General features: G+C 38.1%; 46 non-coding genes across 46 annotated transcripts; 31 read left to right on the top strand and 15 right to left on the bottom strand.

The window, feature by feature from the left end:
* The first annotated feature begins 156 nt into the window (after positions 1 to 156).
* On the top strand, positions 157 to 238 carry TRNAL-UAG (transfer RNA leucine (anticodon UAG)). Its single transcript has one exon. It is a non-coding gene; the product is annotated as a tRNA-Leu (tRNA).
* A 133-nt stretch (positions 239 to 371) lies between these two features.
* TRNAL-AAG (transfer RNA leucine (anticodon AAG)) lies at positions 372 to 453 on the top strand. Its single transcript has one exon. It is a non-coding gene; the product is annotated as a tRNA-Leu (tRNA).
* A 110-nt stretch (positions 454 to 563) lies between these two features.
* On the bottom strand, positions 564 to 649 carry TRNAY-GUA (transfer RNA tyrosine (anticodon GUA)). The gene is given in 2 exon segments: positions 564 to 599; positions 613 to 649. It is a non-coding gene; the product is annotated as a tRNA-Tyr (tRNA).
* Positions 650 to 1,193: 544 nt separating this feature from the next.
* TRNAL-UAG (transfer RNA leucine (anticodon UAG)) lies at positions 1,194 to 1,275 on the top strand. The gene has a single exon. It is a non-coding gene; the product is annotated as a tRNA-Leu (tRNA).
* Positions 1,276 to 1,417: 142 nt separating this feature from the next.
* TRNAL-AAG (transfer RNA leucine (anticodon AAG)) lies at positions 1,418 to 1,499 on the top strand. Its single transcript has one exon. It is a non-coding gene; the product is annotated as a tRNA-Leu (tRNA).
* Positions 1,500 to 1,609: 110 nt separating this feature from the next.
* Positions 1,610 to 1,695, bottom strand: TRNAY-GUA (transfer RNA tyrosine (anticodon GUA)). The gene is given in 2 exon segments: positions 1,610 to 1,645; positions 1,659 to 1,695. It is a non-coding gene; the product is annotated as a tRNA-Tyr (tRNA).
* A 540-nt stretch (positions 1,696 to 2,235) lies between these two features.
* TRNAL-UAG (transfer RNA leucine (anticodon UAG)) lies at positions 2,236 to 2,317 on the top strand. Its single transcript has one exon. It is a non-coding gene; the product is annotated as a tRNA-Leu (tRNA).
* A 143-nt stretch (positions 2,318 to 2,460) lies between these two features.
* TRNAL-AAG (transfer RNA leucine (anticodon AAG)) lies at positions 2,461 to 2,542 on the top strand. Its single transcript has one exon. It is a non-coding gene; the product is annotated as a tRNA-Leu (tRNA).
* Positions 2,543 to 2,652: 110 nt separating this feature from the next.
* TRNAY-GUA (transfer RNA tyrosine (anticodon GUA)) lies at positions 2,653 to 2,738 on the bottom strand. Its single transcript is given in 2 exon segments — positions 2,653 to 2,688; positions 2,702 to 2,738. It is a non-coding gene; the product is annotated as a tRNA-Tyr (tRNA).
* A 567-nt stretch (positions 2,739 to 3,305) lies between these two features.
* Positions 3,306 to 3,387, top strand: TRNAL-UAG (transfer RNA leucine (anticodon UAG)). Its single transcript has one exon. It is a non-coding gene; the product is annotated as a tRNA-Leu (tRNA).
* Positions 3,388 to 3,530: 143 nt separating this feature from the next.
* On the top strand, positions 3,531 to 3,612 carry TRNAL-AAG (transfer RNA leucine (anticodon AAG)). The gene has a single exon. It is a non-coding gene; the product is annotated as a tRNA-Leu (tRNA).
* Positions 3,613 to 3,722: 110 nt separating this feature from the next.
* Positions 3,723 to 3,808, bottom strand: TRNAY-GUA (transfer RNA tyrosine (anticodon GUA)). The gene is given in 2 exon segments: positions 3,723 to 3,758; positions 3,772 to 3,808. It is a non-coding gene; the product is annotated as a tRNA-Tyr (tRNA).
* Positions 3,809 to 4,352: 544 nt separating this feature from the next.
* TRNAL-UAG (transfer RNA leucine (anticodon UAG)) lies at positions 4,353 to 4,434 on the top strand. Its single transcript has one exon. It is a non-coding gene; the product is annotated as a tRNA-Leu (tRNA).
* Positions 4,435 to 4,577: 143 nt separating this feature from the next.
* Positions 4,578 to 4,659, top strand: TRNAL-AAG (transfer RNA leucine (anticodon AAG)). Its single transcript has one exon. It is a non-coding gene; the product is annotated as a tRNA-Leu (tRNA).
* Positions 4,660 to 4,769: 110 nt separating this feature from the next.
* Positions 4,770 to 4,855, bottom strand: TRNAY-GUA (transfer RNA tyrosine (anticodon GUA)). Its single transcript is given in 2 exon segments — positions 4,770 to 4,805; positions 4,819 to 4,855. It is a non-coding gene; the product is annotated as a tRNA-Tyr (tRNA).
* A 258-nt stretch (positions 4,856 to 5,113) lies between these two features.
* On the top strand, positions 5,114 to 5,195 carry TRNAL-UAG (transfer RNA leucine (anticodon UAG)). Its single transcript has one exon. It is a non-coding gene; the product is annotated as a tRNA-Leu (tRNA).
* Positions 5,196 to 5,338: 143 nt separating this feature from the next.
* TRNAL-AAG (transfer RNA leucine (anticodon AAG)) lies at positions 5,339 to 5,420 on the top strand. Its single transcript has one exon. It is a non-coding gene; the product is annotated as a tRNA-Leu (tRNA).
* A 110-nt stretch (positions 5,421 to 5,530) lies between these two features.
* On the bottom strand, positions 5,531 to 5,616 carry TRNAY-GUA (transfer RNA tyrosine (anticodon GUA)). The gene is given in 2 exon segments: positions 5,531 to 5,566; positions 5,580 to 5,616. It is a non-coding gene; the product is annotated as a tRNA-Tyr (tRNA).
* A 567-nt stretch (positions 5,617 to 6,183) lies between these two features.
* On the top strand, positions 6,184 to 6,265 carry TRNAL-UAG (transfer RNA leucine (anticodon UAG)). Its single transcript has one exon. It is a non-coding gene; the product is annotated as a tRNA-Leu (tRNA).
* A 143-nt stretch (positions 6,266 to 6,408) lies between these two features.
* On the top strand, positions 6,409 to 6,490 carry TRNAL-AAG (transfer RNA leucine (anticodon AAG)). The gene has a single exon. It is a non-coding gene; the product is annotated as a tRNA-Leu (tRNA).
* A 110-nt stretch (positions 6,491 to 6,600) lies between these two features.
* On the bottom strand, positions 6,601 to 6,686 carry TRNAY-GUA (transfer RNA tyrosine (anticodon GUA)). Its single transcript is given in 2 exon segments — positions 6,601 to 6,636; positions 6,650 to 6,686. It is a non-coding gene; the product is annotated as a tRNA-Tyr (tRNA).
* A 258-nt stretch (positions 6,687 to 6,944) lies between these two features.
* TRNAL-UAG (transfer RNA leucine (anticodon UAG)) lies at positions 6,945 to 7,026 on the top strand. Its single transcript has one exon. It is a non-coding gene; the product is annotated as a tRNA-Leu (tRNA).
* A 143-nt stretch (positions 7,027 to 7,169) lies between these two features.
* On the top strand, positions 7,170 to 7,251 carry TRNAL-AAG (transfer RNA leucine (anticodon AAG)). The gene has a single exon. It is a non-coding gene; the product is annotated as a tRNA-Leu (tRNA).
* Positions 7,252 to 7,361: 110 nt separating this feature from the next.
* Positions 7,362 to 7,447, bottom strand: TRNAY-GUA (transfer RNA tyrosine (anticodon GUA)). Its single transcript is given in 2 exon segments — positions 7,362 to 7,397; positions 7,411 to 7,447. It is a non-coding gene; the product is annotated as a tRNA-Tyr (tRNA).
* A 567-nt stretch (positions 7,448 to 8,014) lies between these two features.
* Positions 8,015 to 8,096, top strand: TRNAL-UAG (transfer RNA leucine (anticodon UAG)). Its single transcript has one exon. It is a non-coding gene; the product is annotated as a tRNA-Leu (tRNA).
* Positions 8,097 to 8,229: 133 nt separating this feature from the next.
* Positions 8,230 to 8,311, top strand: TRNAL-AAG (transfer RNA leucine (anticodon AAG)). Its single transcript has one exon. It is a non-coding gene; the product is annotated as a tRNA-Leu (tRNA).
* A 143-nt stretch (positions 8,312 to 8,454) lies between these two features.
* Positions 8,455 to 8,536, top strand: TRNAL-AAG (transfer RNA leucine (anticodon AAG)). Its single transcript has one exon. It is a non-coding gene; the product is annotated as a tRNA-Leu (tRNA).
* Positions 8,537 to 8,646: 110 nt separating this feature from the next.
* TRNAY-GUA (transfer RNA tyrosine (anticodon GUA)) lies at positions 8,647 to 8,732 on the bottom strand. Its single transcript is given in 2 exon segments — positions 8,647 to 8,682; positions 8,696 to 8,732. It is a non-coding gene; the product is annotated as a tRNA-Tyr (tRNA).
* Positions 8,733 to 9,276: 544 nt separating this feature from the next.
* On the top strand, positions 9,277 to 9,358 carry TRNAL-UAG (transfer RNA leucine (anticodon UAG)). The gene has a single exon. It is a non-coding gene; the product is annotated as a tRNA-Leu (tRNA).
* A 143-nt stretch (positions 9,359 to 9,501) lies between these two features.
* On the top strand, positions 9,502 to 9,583 carry TRNAL-AAG (transfer RNA leucine (anticodon AAG)). The gene has a single exon. It is a non-coding gene; the product is annotated as a tRNA-Leu (tRNA).
* Positions 9,584 to 9,693: 110 nt separating this feature from the next.
* On the bottom strand, positions 9,694 to 9,779 carry TRNAY-GUA (transfer RNA tyrosine (anticodon GUA)). Its single transcript is given in 2 exon segments — positions 9,694 to 9,729; positions 9,743 to 9,779. It is a non-coding gene; the product is annotated as a tRNA-Tyr (tRNA).
* Positions 9,780 to 10,323: 544 nt separating this feature from the next.
* On the top strand, positions 10,324 to 10,405 carry TRNAL-UAG (transfer RNA leucine (anticodon UAG)). Its single transcript has one exon. It is a non-coding gene; the product is annotated as a tRNA-Leu (tRNA).
* A 143-nt stretch (positions 10,406 to 10,548) lies between these two features.
* Positions 10,549 to 10,630, top strand: TRNAL-AAG (transfer RNA leucine (anticodon AAG)). Its single transcript has one exon. It is a non-coding gene; the product is annotated as a tRNA-Leu (tRNA).
* A 110-nt stretch (positions 10,631 to 10,740) lies between these two features.
* TRNAY-GUA (transfer RNA tyrosine (anticodon GUA)) lies at positions 10,741 to 10,826 on the bottom strand. Its single transcript is given in 2 exon segments — positions 10,741 to 10,776; positions 10,790 to 10,826. It is a non-coding gene; the product is annotated as a tRNA-Tyr (tRNA).
* Positions 10,827 to 11,370: 544 nt separating this feature from the next.
* On the top strand, positions 11,371 to 11,452 carry TRNAL-UAG (transfer RNA leucine (anticodon UAG)). Its single transcript has one exon. It is a non-coding gene; the product is annotated as a tRNA-Leu (tRNA).
* Positions 11,453 to 11,585: 133 nt separating this feature from the next.
* TRNAL-AAG (transfer RNA leucine (anticodon AAG)) lies at positions 11,586 to 11,667 on the top strand. Its single transcript has one exon. It is a non-coding gene; the product is annotated as a tRNA-Leu (tRNA).
* A 110-nt stretch (positions 11,668 to 11,777) lies between these two features.
* On the bottom strand, positions 11,778 to 11,863 carry TRNAY-GUA (transfer RNA tyrosine (anticodon GUA)). Its single transcript is given in 2 exon segments — positions 11,778 to 11,813; positions 11,827 to 11,863. It is a non-coding gene; the product is annotated as a tRNA-Tyr (tRNA).
* A 543-nt stretch (positions 11,864 to 12,406) lies between these two features.
* Positions 12,407 to 12,488, top strand: TRNAL-UAG (transfer RNA leucine (anticodon UAG)). Its single transcript has one exon. It is a non-coding gene; the product is annotated as a tRNA-Leu (tRNA).
* A 143-nt stretch (positions 12,489 to 12,631) lies between these two features.
* Positions 12,632 to 12,713, top strand: TRNAL-AAG (transfer RNA leucine (anticodon AAG)). Its single transcript has one exon. It is a non-coding gene; the product is annotated as a tRNA-Leu (tRNA).
* A 110-nt stretch (positions 12,714 to 12,823) lies between these two features.
* Positions 12,824 to 12,909, bottom strand: TRNAY-GUA (transfer RNA tyrosine (anticodon GUA)). The gene is given in 2 exon segments: positions 12,824 to 12,859; positions 12,873 to 12,909. It is a non-coding gene; the product is annotated as a tRNA-Tyr (tRNA).
* Positions 12,910 to 13,453: 544 nt separating this feature from the next.
* Positions 13,454 to 13,535, top strand: TRNAL-UAG (transfer RNA leucine (anticodon UAG)). The gene has a single exon. It is a non-coding gene; the product is annotated as a tRNA-Leu (tRNA).
* Positions 13,536 to 13,678: 143 nt separating this feature from the next.
* On the top strand, positions 13,679 to 13,760 carry TRNAL-AAG (transfer RNA leucine (anticodon AAG)). The gene has a single exon. It is a non-coding gene; the product is annotated as a tRNA-Leu (tRNA).
* Positions 13,761 to 13,870: 110 nt separating this feature from the next.
* TRNAY-GUA (transfer RNA tyrosine (anticodon GUA)) lies at positions 13,871 to 13,956 on the bottom strand. The gene is given in 2 exon segments: positions 13,871 to 13,906; positions 13,920 to 13,956. It is a non-coding gene; the product is annotated as a tRNA-Tyr (tRNA).
* A 563-nt stretch (positions 13,957 to 14,519) lies between these two features.
* On the top strand, positions 14,520 to 14,601 carry TRNAL-UAG (transfer RNA leucine (anticodon UAG)). The gene has a single exon. It is a non-coding gene; the product is annotated as a tRNA-Leu (tRNA).
* Positions 14,602 to 14,743: 142 nt separating this feature from the next.
* Positions 14,744 to 14,825, top strand: TRNAL-AAG (transfer RNA leucine (anticodon AAG)). Its single transcript has one exon. It is a non-coding gene; the product is annotated as a tRNA-Leu (tRNA).
* Positions 14,826 to 14,935: 110 nt separating this feature from the next.
* Positions 14,936 to 15,021, bottom strand: TRNAY-GUA (transfer RNA tyrosine (anticodon GUA)). Its single transcript is given in 2 exon segments — positions 14,936 to 14,971; positions 14,985 to 15,021. It is a non-coding gene; the product is annotated as a tRNA-Tyr (tRNA).
* Between the last annotated feature and the right edge of the window lie 571 nt (positions 15,022 to 15,592).

Raw genomic sequence — 15,592 nt, 5'->3', positions numbered from 1 at the left:
ATTGCAACTGCCATAGTCATTTTGAATATAGAGGAGAAGAAATGATTACAACAATCCCAGTTAATGTGTTAACGAGAACCATTAGCCAACTTTTAGTCACTCTTTTTTTTCTGTAGATGTGGAGCGCAGAATTTTCAAAGCACTCGTAGTGTGCGAGGTAGCGTGGCCGAGCGGTCTAAGGCGCTGGATTTAGGCTCCAGTCTCTTTGGAGGCGTGGGTTCAAATCCCACCGCTGCCAGAATCATCATTTTAGAAGGAGGAGAAGAAATAATTACAACAATCCCAGTTTATCTGTTAACGAGAACTATTAGTCACTCTTTTTTTTCTGTAGATGTCGAGCACACAATTTGCAAATCGCTCTCTGTGCGCAAGGTAGCGTGGCCGAGCGGTCTAAGGCGCTGGATTAAGGCTCCAGTCTCTTCGGAGGCGTGGGTTCAAATCCCACCGCTGCCAGAATCATCATTTTCACTTACTAGTACTTTAAATGGTATATCGATTCGTAGCGCAAGTAGGTTCTTTATTGTGTTTTTTAAAATTCGTGTTTTGCAAAAACAGCCTTGGACTCCTTCGAGCCGGAATTGAACCAGCGACCTAAGGATTACTGCTTTAGCACTACAGTCCTCCGCTCTACCAGCTGAGCTATCGAAGGATTCTACATGTCAACTGAAAATGATTGGCACATAGTAATTATTTTATAGAACATGCTTATTGTAAAAGTTCTTGAAGATAAAGTTATTAAAGTGCTTATTGTGAAAGATCTTGAAGATAAAAGTTATTAAACATAATTTGAAACAAAAATAAAATTGAATTATATTTACTTTACCTCAAACTTGAAATAATATAGACATTTGGAGACAGTTTGTACGGATTCCTATTGATCTTGTTTTGAATGAAACAATTGCCATGCTAATTGATTAAATATGTTAACGTGTTGACACTTTCTTTGTAAGGGTTTTTTACCAAGGTGCCAAAAGTGTGGACTAGGTGAACTTTGTTTAGTGATTTTTATTCTTTTCTGTTTCAATTTAAAGAAGACATTGCAACTGCCATAGTCATTTTGAACATAGAGGAGAAGAAATGATTACAACAATCCCAGTTAATGTGTTAACGAGAACCATTAGCCAACTTTTAGTCACTCTTTTTTTTCTGTAGATGTGGAGCGCAGAATTTTCAAAAGCGCTCGTAGTGTGCGGGGTAGCGTGGCCGAGCGGTCTAAGGCGCTGGATTTAGGCTCCAGTCTCTTTGGAGGCGTGGGTTCAAATCCCACCGCTGCCAGAATCATCATTTTAGAAGAAGAAAAAGGAGGAGAAGAAATAATTATAACAATCCCAGTTTATCTGTTAACGAGAACTATTAGTCACTCTTTTTTTTCTGTAGATGTCGAGCACACAATTTGCAAATCGCTCTCTATGCGCAAGGTAGCGTGGCCGAGCGGTCTAAGGCGCTGGATTAAGGCTCCAGTCTCTTCGGAGGCGTGGGTTCAAATCCCACCGCTGCCAGAATCATCATTTTCACTTACTAGTACTTTAAATGGTATATCGATTCGTAGCGCAAGTAGGTTCTTTATTGTGTTTTTTAAAATTCGTGTTTTGCAAAAACAGCCTTGGACTCCTTCGAGCCGGAATTGAACCAGCAACCTAAGGATTACTGCTTTAGCACTACAGTCCTCCGCTCTACCAGCTGAGCTATCGAAGGATTCTACATGTCAACTGAAAATAATTGGCACATAGTAATTATTTTATACAACATGCTTATTGTAAAAGTTCTTGAAGATAAAAGTTATTAAAGTGCTTATTGTGAAAGTTCTTGAAGATAAAAGTTATTAAACATAATTTGAAACAAAAATAAAATTGAATTATATTTACTTTACCTCAAACTTGAAATAATATAGACATTTGGAGACTGTACGGATTCCTATTGATCTTGTTTTGAATGAAACAATTGCCATGCTAATTGATTAAATATGTTAACGTGTTGACACTTTCTTTGTAAGGGTTTTTTACCAAGGTGCCAAAAGTGTGGACTAGGTGAACTTTGTTTAGTGATTTTTATTCTTTTCTGTTTCAATTTAAAGAAGACATTGCAACTGCCATAGTCATTTTGAACATAGAGGAGAAGAAATGATTACAACAATCCCAGTTAATGTGTTAACGAGAACCATTAGCCAATTTTTAGTCACTCTTTTTTTTCTGTAGATGTGGAGTGCAGAATTTTCAAAGCGCTCATAGTGTGCGAGGTAGCGTGGCTGAGCGGTCTAAGGCGCTGGATTTAGGCTCCAGTCTCTTTGGAGGCGTGGGTTCAAATCCCACCGCTGCCAGAATCATCATTTTAGAAGAAGAAAAAAGGAGGAGAAGAAATAATTACAACAATCCCAGTTTATCTGTTAACGAGAACTATTAGTCACTCTTTTTTTTCTGTAGATGTCGAGCACACAAATTGCAAATAGCTCTCTGTGCGCAAGGTAGCGTGGCCGAGCGGTCTAAGGCGTTGGATTAAGGCTCCAGTCTCTTCGGAGGCATGGGTTCAAATCCCACCACTGCCAGAATCATCATTTTCACTTACTAGTACTTTAAATGGTATATCGATTCGTAGCGCAAGTAGGTTCTTTATTGTGTTTTTTAAAATTCGTGTTTTGCAAAAACAGCCTTGGACTCCTTCGAGCCGGAATTGAACCAGCGACCTAAGGATTACTGCTTTAGCACTACAGTCCTCCGCTCTACCAGCTGAGCTATCGAAGGATTCTACATGTCAACAGAAAATAATTGGCACATAGTAATTATTTTATAGAACATGCTTATTGTAAAAGTTCTTGAAGATAAAAGTTATTAAAGTGCTTATTGTGAAAGTTCTTGAAGATAAAAGTTATTAACCATAATTTGAAACAAAAATAAAATTGAATTATATTTACTTTACCTCAAACTTGAAATAATATAGACATTTGGAGACAGTTTGTACAGATTCCTATTGATCTTGTTTTGAATGAAACAATTGCCATGCTAATTGATTAAATATGTTAACGTGTTGACACTTTCTTTGTAAGGGTTTTTTACCAAGGTGCCAAAAGTGTGGACTTAGCAAATTCAGGATTCAGAAGTAGGTGAACTTTGTAAAGTGATTTTTATTCTTTTCTGTTTCAATTTAAAGAAGACATTGCAACTGCCATAGTCATTTTGAACATAGAGGAGAAGAAATGATTACAACAATCCCAGTTAATGTGTTAACGAGAACCATTAGCCAACTTTTAGTCACTCTTTTTTTTCTGTAGATGTGGAGCGCAGAATTTTCAAAGCGCTCGTAGTGTGTGAGGTAGCGTGGCCGAGCGGTCTAAGGCGCTGGATTTAGGCTCCAGTCTCTTTGGAGGCATGGTTTCAAATCCCACCGCTGCCAGAATCATCATTTTAGAAGAAGAAAAAAGGAGGAGAAGAAATAATTATAACAATCCCAGTTTATCTGTTAACGAGAACTATTAGTCACTCTTTTTTTTCTGTAGATGTCGAGCACACAATTTGCAAATCACTCTCTGTGCGCAAGGTAGCGTGGCCGAGCGGTCTAAGGTGCTGGATTAAGGCTCCAGTTTCTTCGGAGGCGTGGGTTCAAATCCCACCGCTGCCAGAATCATCATTTTCACTTACTAGTACTTTAAATGGTATATCGATTCGTAGCGCAAGTAGGTTCTTTATTGTGTTTTTTAAAATTCGTGTTTTGCAAAAACAGCCTTGGACTCCTTCAAGCCGGAATTGAACCAGCGACCTAAGGATTACTGCTTTAGCACTACAGTCCTCCGCTCTACCAGCTGTGCTATTGAAGGATTCTACATGTCAACTGAAAATAATTGGCACATAGTAATTATTTTATAGAACATGCTTATTGTAAAAGTTCTTGAAGATAAAAGTTATTAAAGTGCTTATTGTGAAAGTTCTTGAAGATAAAAGTTATTAAACATAATTTGAAACAAAAATAAAATTGAATTATATTTACTTTACCTCAAACTTGAAATAATATAGACATTTGGAGACAGTTTGTACGGATTCCTATTGATCTTGTTTTGAATGAAACAATTGCCATGCTAATTGATTAAATATGTTAACGTGTTGACACTTTCTTTGTAAGGGTTTTTTACCAAGGTGCCAAAAGTGTGGACTAGGTGAACTTTGTTTAGTGATTTTTATTCTTTTCTGTTTCAATTTAAAGAAGACATTGCAACTGCCATAGTCATTTTGAACATAGAGGAGAAGAAATGATTACAACAATCCCAGTTAATGTGTTAACGAGAACCATTAGCCAACTTTTAGTCACTCTTTTTTTTCTGTAGATGTGGAGCGCAGAATTTTCAAAGCGCTCATAGTGTGTGAGGTAGCGTGGCCGAGCGGTCTAAGGCGCTGGATTTAGGCTCCAGTCTCTTTGGAGGCATGGTTTCAAATCCCACCGCTGCCAGAATCATCATTTTAGAAGAAGAAAAAAGGAGGAGAAGAAATAATTATAACAATCCCAGTTTATCTGTTAACGAGAACTATTAGTCACTCTTTTTTTTCTGTAGATGTCGAGCACACAATTTGCAAATCACCCTCTGTGCGCAAGGTAGCGTGGCCGAGCGGTCTAAGGTGCTGGATTAAGGCTCCAGTTTCTTCGGAGGCGTGGGTTCAAATCCCACCGCTGCCAGAATCATCATTTTCACTTACTAGTACTTTAAATGGTATATCGATTCGTAGCGCAAGTAGGTTCTTTATTGTGTTTTTTAAAATTCGTGTTTTGCAAAAACAGCCTTGGACTCCTTCAAGCCGGAATTGAACCAGCGACCTAAGGATTACTGCTTTAGCACTACAGTCCTCCGCTCTACCAGCTGAGCTATCGAAGAATTCTACGTGTCAAGTGAAAATAATTGGCAAATTCAGGATTCCGAAGTAGTTGAACTTTGTTTAGTGATTTTTATTCTTTTCTGTTTCAATTTAAAGAAGACATTGCAACTGCCATAGTCATTTTGAACATAGAGGAGAAGAAATGATTACAACAATCCCAGTTAATGTGTTAACGAGAACCATTAGCCAACTTTTAGTCACTCTTTTTTTTCTGTAGATGTGGAGCGCAGAATTTTCAAAGCACTCGTAGTGTGCGAGGTAGCGTGGCTGAGCGGTCTTAGGCGCTGGATTTAGGCTCCAGTCTCTTTGGAGGCGTGGGTTCAAATCCCACCGCTGCCAGAATCATCATTTTAGAAGAAGAAAAAAGGAGGAGAAGAAATAATTACAACAATCCCAGTTTATCTGTTAACGAGAACTATTAGTCACTCTTTTTTTTCTGTAGATGTCGAGCACACAAATTGCAAATAGCTCTCTGTGCGCAAGGTAGCGTGGCCGAGCGGTCTAAGGCGTTGGATTAAGGCTCCAGTCTCTTCGGAGGCATGGGTTCAAATCCCACCACTGCCAGAATCATCATTTTCACTTACTAGTACTTTAAATGGTATATCGATTCGTAGCGCAAGTAGGTTCTTTATTGTGTTTTTTAAAATTCGTGTTTTGCAAAAACAGCCTTGGACTCCTTCGAGCCGGAATTGAACCAGCGACCTAAGGATTACTGCTTTAGCACTACAGTCCTCCGCTCTACCAGCTGAGCTATCGAAGGATTCTACATGTCAACATAAAATAATTGGCACATAGTAATTATTTTATAGAACATGCTTATTGTAAAAGTTCTTGAAGATAAAAGTTATTAAAGTGCTTATTGTGAAAGTTCTTGAAGATAAAAGTTATTAACCATAATTTGAAACAAAAATAAAATTGAATTATATTTACTTTACCTCAAACTTGAAATAATATAGACATTTGGAGACAGTTTGTACAGATTCCTATTGATCTTGTTTTGAATGAAACAATTGCCATGCTAATTGATTAAATATGTTAACGTGTTGACACTTTCTTTGTAAGGGTTTTTTACCAAGGTGCCAAAAGTGTGGACTTAGCAAATTCAGGATTCAGAAGTAGGTGAACTTTGTAAAGTGATTTTTATTCTTTTCTGTTTCAATTTAAAGAAGACATTGCAACTGCCATAGTCATTTTGAACATAGAGGAGAAGAAATGATTACAACAATCCCAGTTAATGTGTTAACGAGAACCATTAGCCAACTTTTAGTCACTCTTTTTTTTCTGTAGATGTGGAGCGCAGAATTTTCAAAGCGCTCGTAGTGTGTGAGGTAGCGTGGCCGAGCGGTCTAAGGCGCTGGATTTAGGCTCCAGTCTCTTTGGAGGCATGGTTTCAAATCCCACCGCTGCCAGAATCATCATTTTAGAAGAAGAAAAAAGGAGGAGAAGAAATAATTATAACAATCCCAGTTTATCTGTTAACGAGAACTATTAGTCACTCTTTTTTTTCTGTAGATGTCGAGCACACAATTTGCAAATCACTCTCTGTGCGCAAGGTAGCGTGGCCGAGCGGTCTAAGGTGCTGGATTAAGGCTCCAGTTTCTTCGGAGGCGTGGGTTCAAATCCCACCGCTGCCAGAATCATCATTTTCACTTACTAGTACTTTAAATGGTATATCGATTCGTAGCGCAAGTAGGTTCTTTATTGTGTTTTTTAAAATTCGTGTTTTGCAAAAACAGCCTTGGACTCCTTCAAGCCGGAATTGAACCAGCGACCTAAGGATTACTGCTTTAGCACTACAGTCCTCCGCTCTACCAGCTGAGCTATCGAAGAATTCTACGTGTCAAGTGAAAATAATTGGCAAATTCAGGATTCCGAAGTAGTTGAACTTTGTTTAGTGATTTTTATTCTTTTCTGTTTCAATTTAAAGAAGACATTGCAACTGCCATAGTCATTTTGAACATAGAGGAGAAGAAATGATTACAACAATCCCAGTTAATGTGTTAACGAGAACCATTAGCCAACTTTTAGTCACTCTTTTTTTTCTGTAGATGTGGAGCGCAGAATTTTCAAAGCACTCGTAGTGTGCGAGGTAGCGTGGCTGAGCGGTCTTAGGCGCTGGATTTAGGCTCCAGTCTCTTTGGAGGCGTGGGTTCAAATCCCACCGCTGCCAGAATCATCATTTTAGAAGAAGAAAAAAGGAGGAGAAGAAATAATTACAACAATCCCAGTTTATCTGTTAACGAGAACTATTAGTCACTCTTTTTTTTCTGTAGATGTCGAGCACACAAATTGCAAATAGCTCTCTGTGCGCAAGGTAGCGTGGCCGAGCGGTCTAAGGCGTTGGATTAAGGCTCCAGTCTCTTCGGAGGCATGGGTTCAAATCCCACCACTGCCAGAATCATCATTTTCACTTACTAGTACTTTAAATGGTATATCGATTCGTAGCGCAAGTAGGTTCTTTATTGTGTTTTTTAAAATTCGTGTTTTGCAAAAACAGCCTTGGACTCCTTCGAGCCGGAATTGAACCAGCGACCTAAGGATTACTGCTTTAGCACTACAGTCCTCCGCTCTACCAGCTGAGCTATCGAAGGATTCTACATGTCAACAGAAAATAATTGGCACATAGTAATTATTTTATAGAACATGCTTATTGTAAAAGTTCTTGAAGATAAAAGTTATTAAAGTGCTTATTGTGAAAGTTCTTGAAGATAAAAGTTATTAACCATAATTTGAAACAAAAATAAAATTGAATTATATTTACTTTACCTCAAACTTGAAATAATATAGACATTTGGAGACAGTTTGTACAGATTCCTATTGATCTTGTTTTGAATGAAACAATTGCCATGCTAATTGATTAAATATGTTAACGTGTTGACACTTTCTTTGTAAGGGTTTTTTACCAAGGTGCCAAAAGTGTGGACTTAGCAAATTCAGGATTCAGAAGTAGGTGAACTTTGTAAAGTGATTTTTATTCTTTTCTGTTTCAATTTAAAGAAGACATTGCAACTGCCATAGTCATTTTGAACATAGAGGAAAAGAAATGATTACAACAATCCCAGTTAATGTGCTAACGAGAACCATTAGCCAACTTTTAGTCACTCTTTTTTTTCTGTAGATGTGGAGCGCAGAATTTTCAAAGCGCTCGTAGTGTGCGAGGTAGCGTGGCCGAGCGGTCTAAGGCGCTGGATTTAGGCTCCAGTCTCTTTGGAGGCGTGGGTTCAAATCCCACCGCTGCCAGAATCATCATTTTAGAAGGAGGAGAAGAAATAATTACAACAATCCCAGTTTATCTGTTAACGAGAACTATTAGTCACTCTTTTTTTTCTGTAGATGTCGAGCACACAATTTGCAAATCGCTCTCTGTGCGCAAGGTAGCGTGGCCGAGCGGTCTAAGGCGCTGGATTAAGGCTCCAGTCTCTTTGGAGGCGTGGGTTCAAATCCCACCGCTGCCAGAATCATCATTTTAGAAGAAGAAAAATGGAGGAGAAGAAATAATTACAACAATCCCAGTTTATCTGTTAACGAGAACTATTAGTCACTCTTTTTTTTCTGTAGATGTCGAGCACACAATTTGCAAATCGCTCTCTGTGCGCAAGGTAGCGTGGCCGAGCGGTCTAAGGCGCTGGATTAAGGCTCCAGTCTCTTCGGAGGCGTGGGTTCAAATCCCACCGCTGCCAGAATCATCATTTCCACTTACTAGTACTTTAAATGGTATATCGATTCGTAGCGCAAGTAGGTTCTTTATTGTGTTTTTTAAAATTCGTGTTTTGCAAAAACAGCCTTGGACTCCTTCGAACCGGAATTGAACCAGCAACCTAAGGATTACTGCTTTAGCACTACAGTCCTCCGCTCTACCAGCTGAGCTATCGAAGGATTCTACATGTCAACTGAAAATAATTGGCACATAGTAATTATTTTATAGAACATGCTTATTGTAAAAGTTCTTGAAGATAAAAGTTATTAAAGTGCTTATTGTGAAACTTCTTGAAGATAAAAGTTATTAAACATAATTTGAAACAAAAATAAAATTGAATTATATTTACTTTACCTCAAACTTGAAATAATATAGACATTTGGAGACAGTTTGTACGGATTCCTATTGATCTTGTTTTGAATGAAACAATTGCCATGCTAATTGATTAAATATGTTAACTTTTTGACACTTTCTTTGTAAGGGTTTTTTACCAAGGTGCCAAAAGTGTGGACTAGGTGAACTTTGTAAAGTGATTTTTATTCTTTTCTGTTTCAATTTAAAGAAGACATTGCAACTGCCATAGTCATTTTGAACATAGAGGAGAAGAAATGATTACAACAATCCCAGTTAATGTGCTAACGAGAACCATTAGCCAACTTTTAGTCACTCTTTTTTTTCTGTAGATGTGGAGCGCAGAATTTTCAAAGCGCTCATAGTGTGCGAGGTAGCGTGGCCGAGCGGTCTAAGGCGCTGGATTTAGGCTCCAGTCTCTTTGGAGGCGTGGGTTCAAATCCCACCGCTGCCAGAATCATCATTTTAGAAGAAGAAAAAAGGAGGAGAAGAAATAATTACAACAATCCCAGTTTATCTGTTAACGAGAACTATTAGTCACTCTTTTTTGTCTGTAGATGTCGAGCACACAATTTGCAAATCGCTCTCTGTGCGCAAGGTAGCGTGGCCGAGCGGTCTAAGGCGCTGGATTAAGGCTCCAGTCTCTTCGGAGGCGTGGGTTCAAATCCCACCGCTGCCAGAATCATCATTTTCACTTACTAGTACTTTAAATGGTATATCGATTCGTAGCGCAAGTAGGTTCTTTATTGTGTTTTTTAAAATTCGTGTTTTGCAAAAACAGCCTTGGACCCCTTTGAGCCGGAACTGAACCAGCGACCTAAGGATTACTGCTTTAGCACTACAGTCCTCAGCTCTACCAGCTGAGCTATCGAAGGATTCTACATGTCAACTGAAAATAATTGGCACATAGTAATTATTTTATAGAACATGCTTATTGTAAAAGTTCTTGAAGATAAAAAATATTAAAGTGCTTATTGTGAAAGTTCTTGAAGATAAAAGTTATTAAACATAATTTGAAACAAAAATAAAATTGAATTATATTTACTTTACCTCAAACTTGAAATAATATAGACATTTGGAGACAGTTTGTACGGATTCCTATTGATCTTGTTTTGAATGAAACAATTGCCATGCTAATTGATTAAATATGTTAACGTGTTGACACTTTCTTTGTAAGGGTTTTTTACCAAGGTGCCAAAAGTGTGGACTAGGTGAACTTTGTTTAGTGATTTTTATTCTTTTCTGTTTCAATTTAAAGAAGACATTGCAACTGCCATAGTCATTTTGAACATAGAGGAGAAGAAATGATTACAACAATCCCAGTTAATGTGTTAACGAGAACCATTAGCCAACTTTTAGTCACTCTTTTTTTTCTGTAGATGTGGAGCGCAGAATTTTCAAAGCGCTCGTAGTGTGCGGGGTAGCGTGGCCGAGCGGTCTAAGGCGCTGGATTTAGGCTCCAGTCTCTTTGGAGGCGTGGGTTAAAATCCCACCGCTGCCAGAATCATCATTTTAGAAGAAGAAAAAAGGAGGAGAAGAAATAATTACAACAATCCCAGTTTATCTGTTAACGAGAACTATTAGTCACTCTTTTTTTTCTGTAGATGTCGAGCACACAATTTGCAAATCGCTCTCTGTGCGCAAGGTAGCGTGGCCGAGCGGTCTAAGGCGTTGGATTAAGGCTCCAGTCTCTTCGGAGGCGTGGGTTCAAATCCCACCACTGCCAGAATCATCATTTTCACTTACTAGTACTTTAAATGGTATATCGATTCGTAGCGCAAGTAGGTTCTTTATTGTGTTTTTTAAAATTCGTGTTTTGCAAAAACAGCCTTGGACTCCTTCGAGCCGGAATTGAACCAGCAACCTAAGGATTACTGCTTTAGCACTACAGTCCTCCGCTCTACCAGCTGAGCTATCGAAGGATTCTACATGTCAACTGAAAATAATTGGCACATAGTAATTATTTTATAGAACATGCTTATTGTAAAAATTCTTGAAGATAAAAGTTATTAAAGTGCTTATTGTGAAAGTTCTTGAAGATAAAAGTTATTAACCATAATTTGAAACAAAAATAAAATTGAATTATATTTACTTTACCTCAAACTTGAAATAATATAGACATTTGGAGACAGTTTGTACAGATTCCTATTGATCTTGTTTTGAATGAAACAATTGCCATGCTAATTGATTAAATATGTTAACGTGTTGACACTTTCTTTGTAAGGGTTTTTTACCAAGGTGCCAAAAGTGTGGACTAGGTGAACTTTGTTTAGTGATTTTTATTCTTTTCTGTTTCAATTTAAAGAAGACATTGCAACTGCCATAGTCATTTTGAATATAGAGGAGAAGAAATGATTACAACAATCCCAGTTAATGTGTTAACGAGAACCATTAGCCAACTTTTAGTCACTCTTTTTTTTCTGTAGATGTGGAGCGCAGAATTTTCAAAGCACTCGTAGTGTGCGAGGTAGCGTGGCCGAGCGGTCTAAGGCGCTGGATTTAGGCTCCAGTCTCTTTGGAGGCGTGGGTTCAAATCCCACCGCTGCCAGAATCATCATTTTAGAAGGAGGAGAAGAAATAATTACAACAATCCCAGTTTATCTGTTAACGAGAACTATTAGTCACTCTTTTTTTTCTGTAGATGTCGAGCACACAATTTGCAAATCGCTCTCTGTGCGCAAGGTAGCGTGGCCGAGCGGTCTAAGGCGCTGGATTAAGGCTCCAGTCTCTTCGGAAGCGTGGGTTCAAATCCCACCGCTGCCAGAATCATCATTTTCACTTACTAGTACTTTAAATGGTATATCGATTCGTAGCGCAAGTAGGTTCTTTATTGTGTTTTTTAAAATTCGTGTTTTGCAAAAACAGCCTTGGACTCCTTCGAGCCGGAATTGAACCAGCAACCTAAGGATTACTGCTTTAGCACTACAGTCCTCCGCTCTACCAGCTGAGCTATCGAAGGATTCTACATGTCAACTGAAAATGATTGGCACATAGTAATTATTTTATAGAACATGCTTATTGTAAAAGTTCTTGAAGATAAAGTTATTAAAGTGCTTATTGTGAAAGATCTTGAAGATAAAAGTTATTAAACATAATTTGAAACAAAAATAAAATTGAATTATATTTACTTTACCTCAAACTTGAAATAATATAGACATTTGGAGACAGTTTGTACGGATTCCTATTGATCTTGTTTTGAATGAAACAATTGCCATGCTAATTGATTAAATATGTTAACGTGTTGACACTTTCTTTGTAAGGGTTTTTTACCAAGGTGCCAAAAGTGTGGACTAGGTGAACTTTGTTTAGTGATTTTTATTCTTTTCTGTTTCAATTTAAAGAAGACATTGCAACTGCCATAGTCATTTTGAACATAGAGGAGAAGAAATGATTACAACAATCCCAGTTAATGTGTTAACGAGAACCATTAGCCAACTTTTAGTCACTCTTTTTTTTCTGTAGATGTGGAGCGCAGAATTTTCAAAGCGCTCGTAGTGTGCGGGGTAGCGTGGCCGAGCGGTCTAAGGCGCTGGATTTAGGCTCCAGTCTCTTTGGAGGCGTGGGTTCAAATCCCACCGCTGCCAGAATCATCATTTTAGAAGAAGAAAAAAGGAGGAGAAGAAATAATTACAACAATCCCAGTTTATCTGTTAACGAGAACTATTAGTCACTCTTTTTTTTCTGTAGATGTCGAGCACACAATTTGCAAATCGCTCTCTGTGCGCAAGGTAGCGTGGCCGAGCGGTCTAAGGCGCTGGATTAAGGCTCCAGTCTCTTCGGAAGCGTTGGTTCAAATCCCACCGCTGCCAGAATCATCATTTTCACTTACTAGTACTTTAAATGGTATATCGATTCGTAGCGCAAGTAGGTTCTTTATTGTGTTTTTTAAAATTCGTGTTTTGCAAAAACAGCCTTGGACTCCTTCGAGCCGGAATTGAACCAGCGACCTAAGGATTACTGCTTTAGCACTACAGTCCTCCGCTCTACCAGCTGAGCTATCGAAGGATTCTACATGTCAACTGAAAATGATTGGCACATAGTAATTATTTTATAGAACATGCTTATTGTAAAAGTTCTTGAAGATAAAGTTATTAAAGTGCTTATTGTGAAAGATCTTGAAGATAAAAGTTATTAAACATAATTTGAAACAAAAATAAAATTGAATTATATTTACTTTACCTCAAACTTGAAATAATATAGACATTTGGAGACAGTTTGTACGGATTCCTATTGATCTTGTTTTGAATGAAACAATTGCCATGCTAATTGATTAAATATGTTAACGTGTTGACACTTTCTTTGTAAGGGTTTTTTACCAAGGTGCCAAAAGTGTGGACTAGGTGAACTTTGTTTAGTGATTTTTATTCTTTTCTGTTTCAATTTAAAGAAGACATTGCAACTGCCATAGTCATTTTGAACATAGAGGAGAAGAAATGATTACAACAATCCCAGTTAATGTGTTAACGAGAACCATTAGCCAACTTTTAGTCACTCTTTTTTTTCTGTAGATGTGGAGCGCAGAATTTTCAAAAGCGCTCGTAGTGTGCGGGGTAGCGTGGCCGAGCGGTCTAAGGCGCTGGATTTAGGCTCCAGTCTCTTTGGAGGCGTGGGTTCAAATCCCACCGCTGCCAGAATCATCATTTTAGAAGAAGAAAAAAGGAGGAGAAGAAATAATTACAACAATCCCAGTTTATCTGTTAACGAGAACTATTAGTCACTCTTTTTTTTCTGTAGATGTCGAGCACACAATTTGCAAATCGCTCTCTATGCGCAAGGTAGCGTGGCCGAGCGGTCTAAGGCGCTGGATTAAGGCTCCAGTCTCTTCGGAGGCGTGGGTTCAAATCCCACCGCTGCCAGAATCATCATTTTCACTTACTAGTACTTTAAATGGTATATCGATTCGTAGCGCAAGTAGGTTCTTTATTGTGTTTTTTAAAATTCGTGTTTTGCAAAAACAGCCTTGGACTCCTTCGAGCCGGAATTGAACCAGCGACCTAAGGATTACTGCTTTAGCACTACAGTCCTCCGCTCTACCAGCTGAGCTATCGAAGGATTCTACATGTCAACTGAAAATAATTGGCACATAGTAATTATTTTATACAACATGCTTATTGTAAAAGTTCTTGAAGATAAAAGTTATTAAAGTGCTTATTGTGAAAGTTCTTGAAGATAAAAGTTATTAAACATAATTTGAAACAAAAATAAAATTGAATTATATTTACTTTACCTCAAACTTGAAATAATATAGACATTTGGAGACTGTACGGATTCCTATTGATCTTGTTTTGAATGAAACAATTGCCATGCTAATTGATTAAATATGTTAACGTGTTGACACTTTCTTTGTAAGGGTTTTTTACCAAGGTGCCAAAAGTGTGGACTTAGCAAATTCAGGATTCAGAAGAAGGTGAACTTTGTTTAGTGATTTTTATTCTTTTCTGTTTCAATTTAAAGAAGACATTGCAACTGCCATAGTCATTTTGAACATAGAGGAGAAGAAATGATTACAACAATCCCAGTTAATGTGTTAACGAGAACCATTAGCCAACTTTTAGTCACTCTTTTTTTTCTGTAGATGTGGAGCGCAGAATTTTCAAAGCGCTCGTAGTGTGCGGGGTAGCGTGGCCGAGCGGTCTAAGGCGCTGGATTTAGGCTCCAGTCTCTTTGGAGGCGTGGGTTCAAATCCCACCGCTGCCAGAATCATCATTTTAGAAGAAGAAAAAGGAGGAGAAGAAATAATTATAACAATCCCAGTTTATCTGTTAACGAGAACTATTAGTCACTCTTTTTTTTCTGTAGATGTCGAGCACACAATTTGCAAATCGCTCTCTGTGCGCAAGGTAGCGTGGCCGAGCGGTCTAAGGCGCTGGATTAAGGCTCCAGTCTCTTCGGAAGCGTGGGTTCAAATCCCACCGCTGCCAGAATCATCATTTTCACTTACTAGTACTTTAAATGGTATATCGATTCGTAGCGCAAGTAGGTTCTTTATTGTGTTTTTTAAAATTCGTGTTTTGCAAAAACAGCCTTGGACTCCTTCGAGCCGGAATTGAACCAGCGACCTAAGGATTACTGCTTTAGCACTACAGTCCTCCGCTCTACCAGCTGAGCTATCGAAGGATTCTACATGTCAACTGAAAATGATTGGCACATAGTAATTATTTTATAGAACATGCTTATTGTAAAAGTTCTTGAAGATAAAGTTATTAAAGTGCTTATTGTGAAAGATCTTGAAGATAAAAGTTATTAAACATAATTTGAAACAAAAATAAAATTGAATTATATTTACTTTACCTCAAACTTGAAATAATATAGACATTTGGAGACAGTTTGTACGGATTCCTATTGATCTTGTTTTGAATGAAACAATTGCCATGCTAATTGATTAAATATGTTAACGTGTTGACACTTTCTTTGTAAGGGTTTTTTACCAAGGTGCCAAAAGTGTGGACTAGGTGAACTTTGTTTAGTGATTTTTATTCTTTTCTGTTTCAATTTAAAGAAGACATTGCAACTGCCATAGTCATTTTGAACATAGAGGAGAAGAAATGATTACAACAATCCCAGTTAATGTGTTAACGAGAACCATTAGCCAACTTTTAGTCACTCTTTTTTTTCTGTAGATGTGGAGCGCAGAATTTTCAAAAGCGCTCGTAGTGTGCGGGGTAGCGTGGCCGAGCGGTCTAAGGCG

Source organism: Bombina bombina, chromosome 5 (assembly GCF_027579735.1).
Source record: "Bombina bombina isolate aBomBom1 chromosome 5, aBomBom1.pri, whole genome shotgun sequence".
Lineage (NCBI taxonomy): Eukaryota > Metazoa > Chordata > Amphibia > Anura > Bombinatoridae > Bombina > Bombina bombina.
The sequence above is the reverse complement of the archived record's forward strand: the minus strand, read 5'-3'. Positions and strand labels throughout refer to the sequence as shown.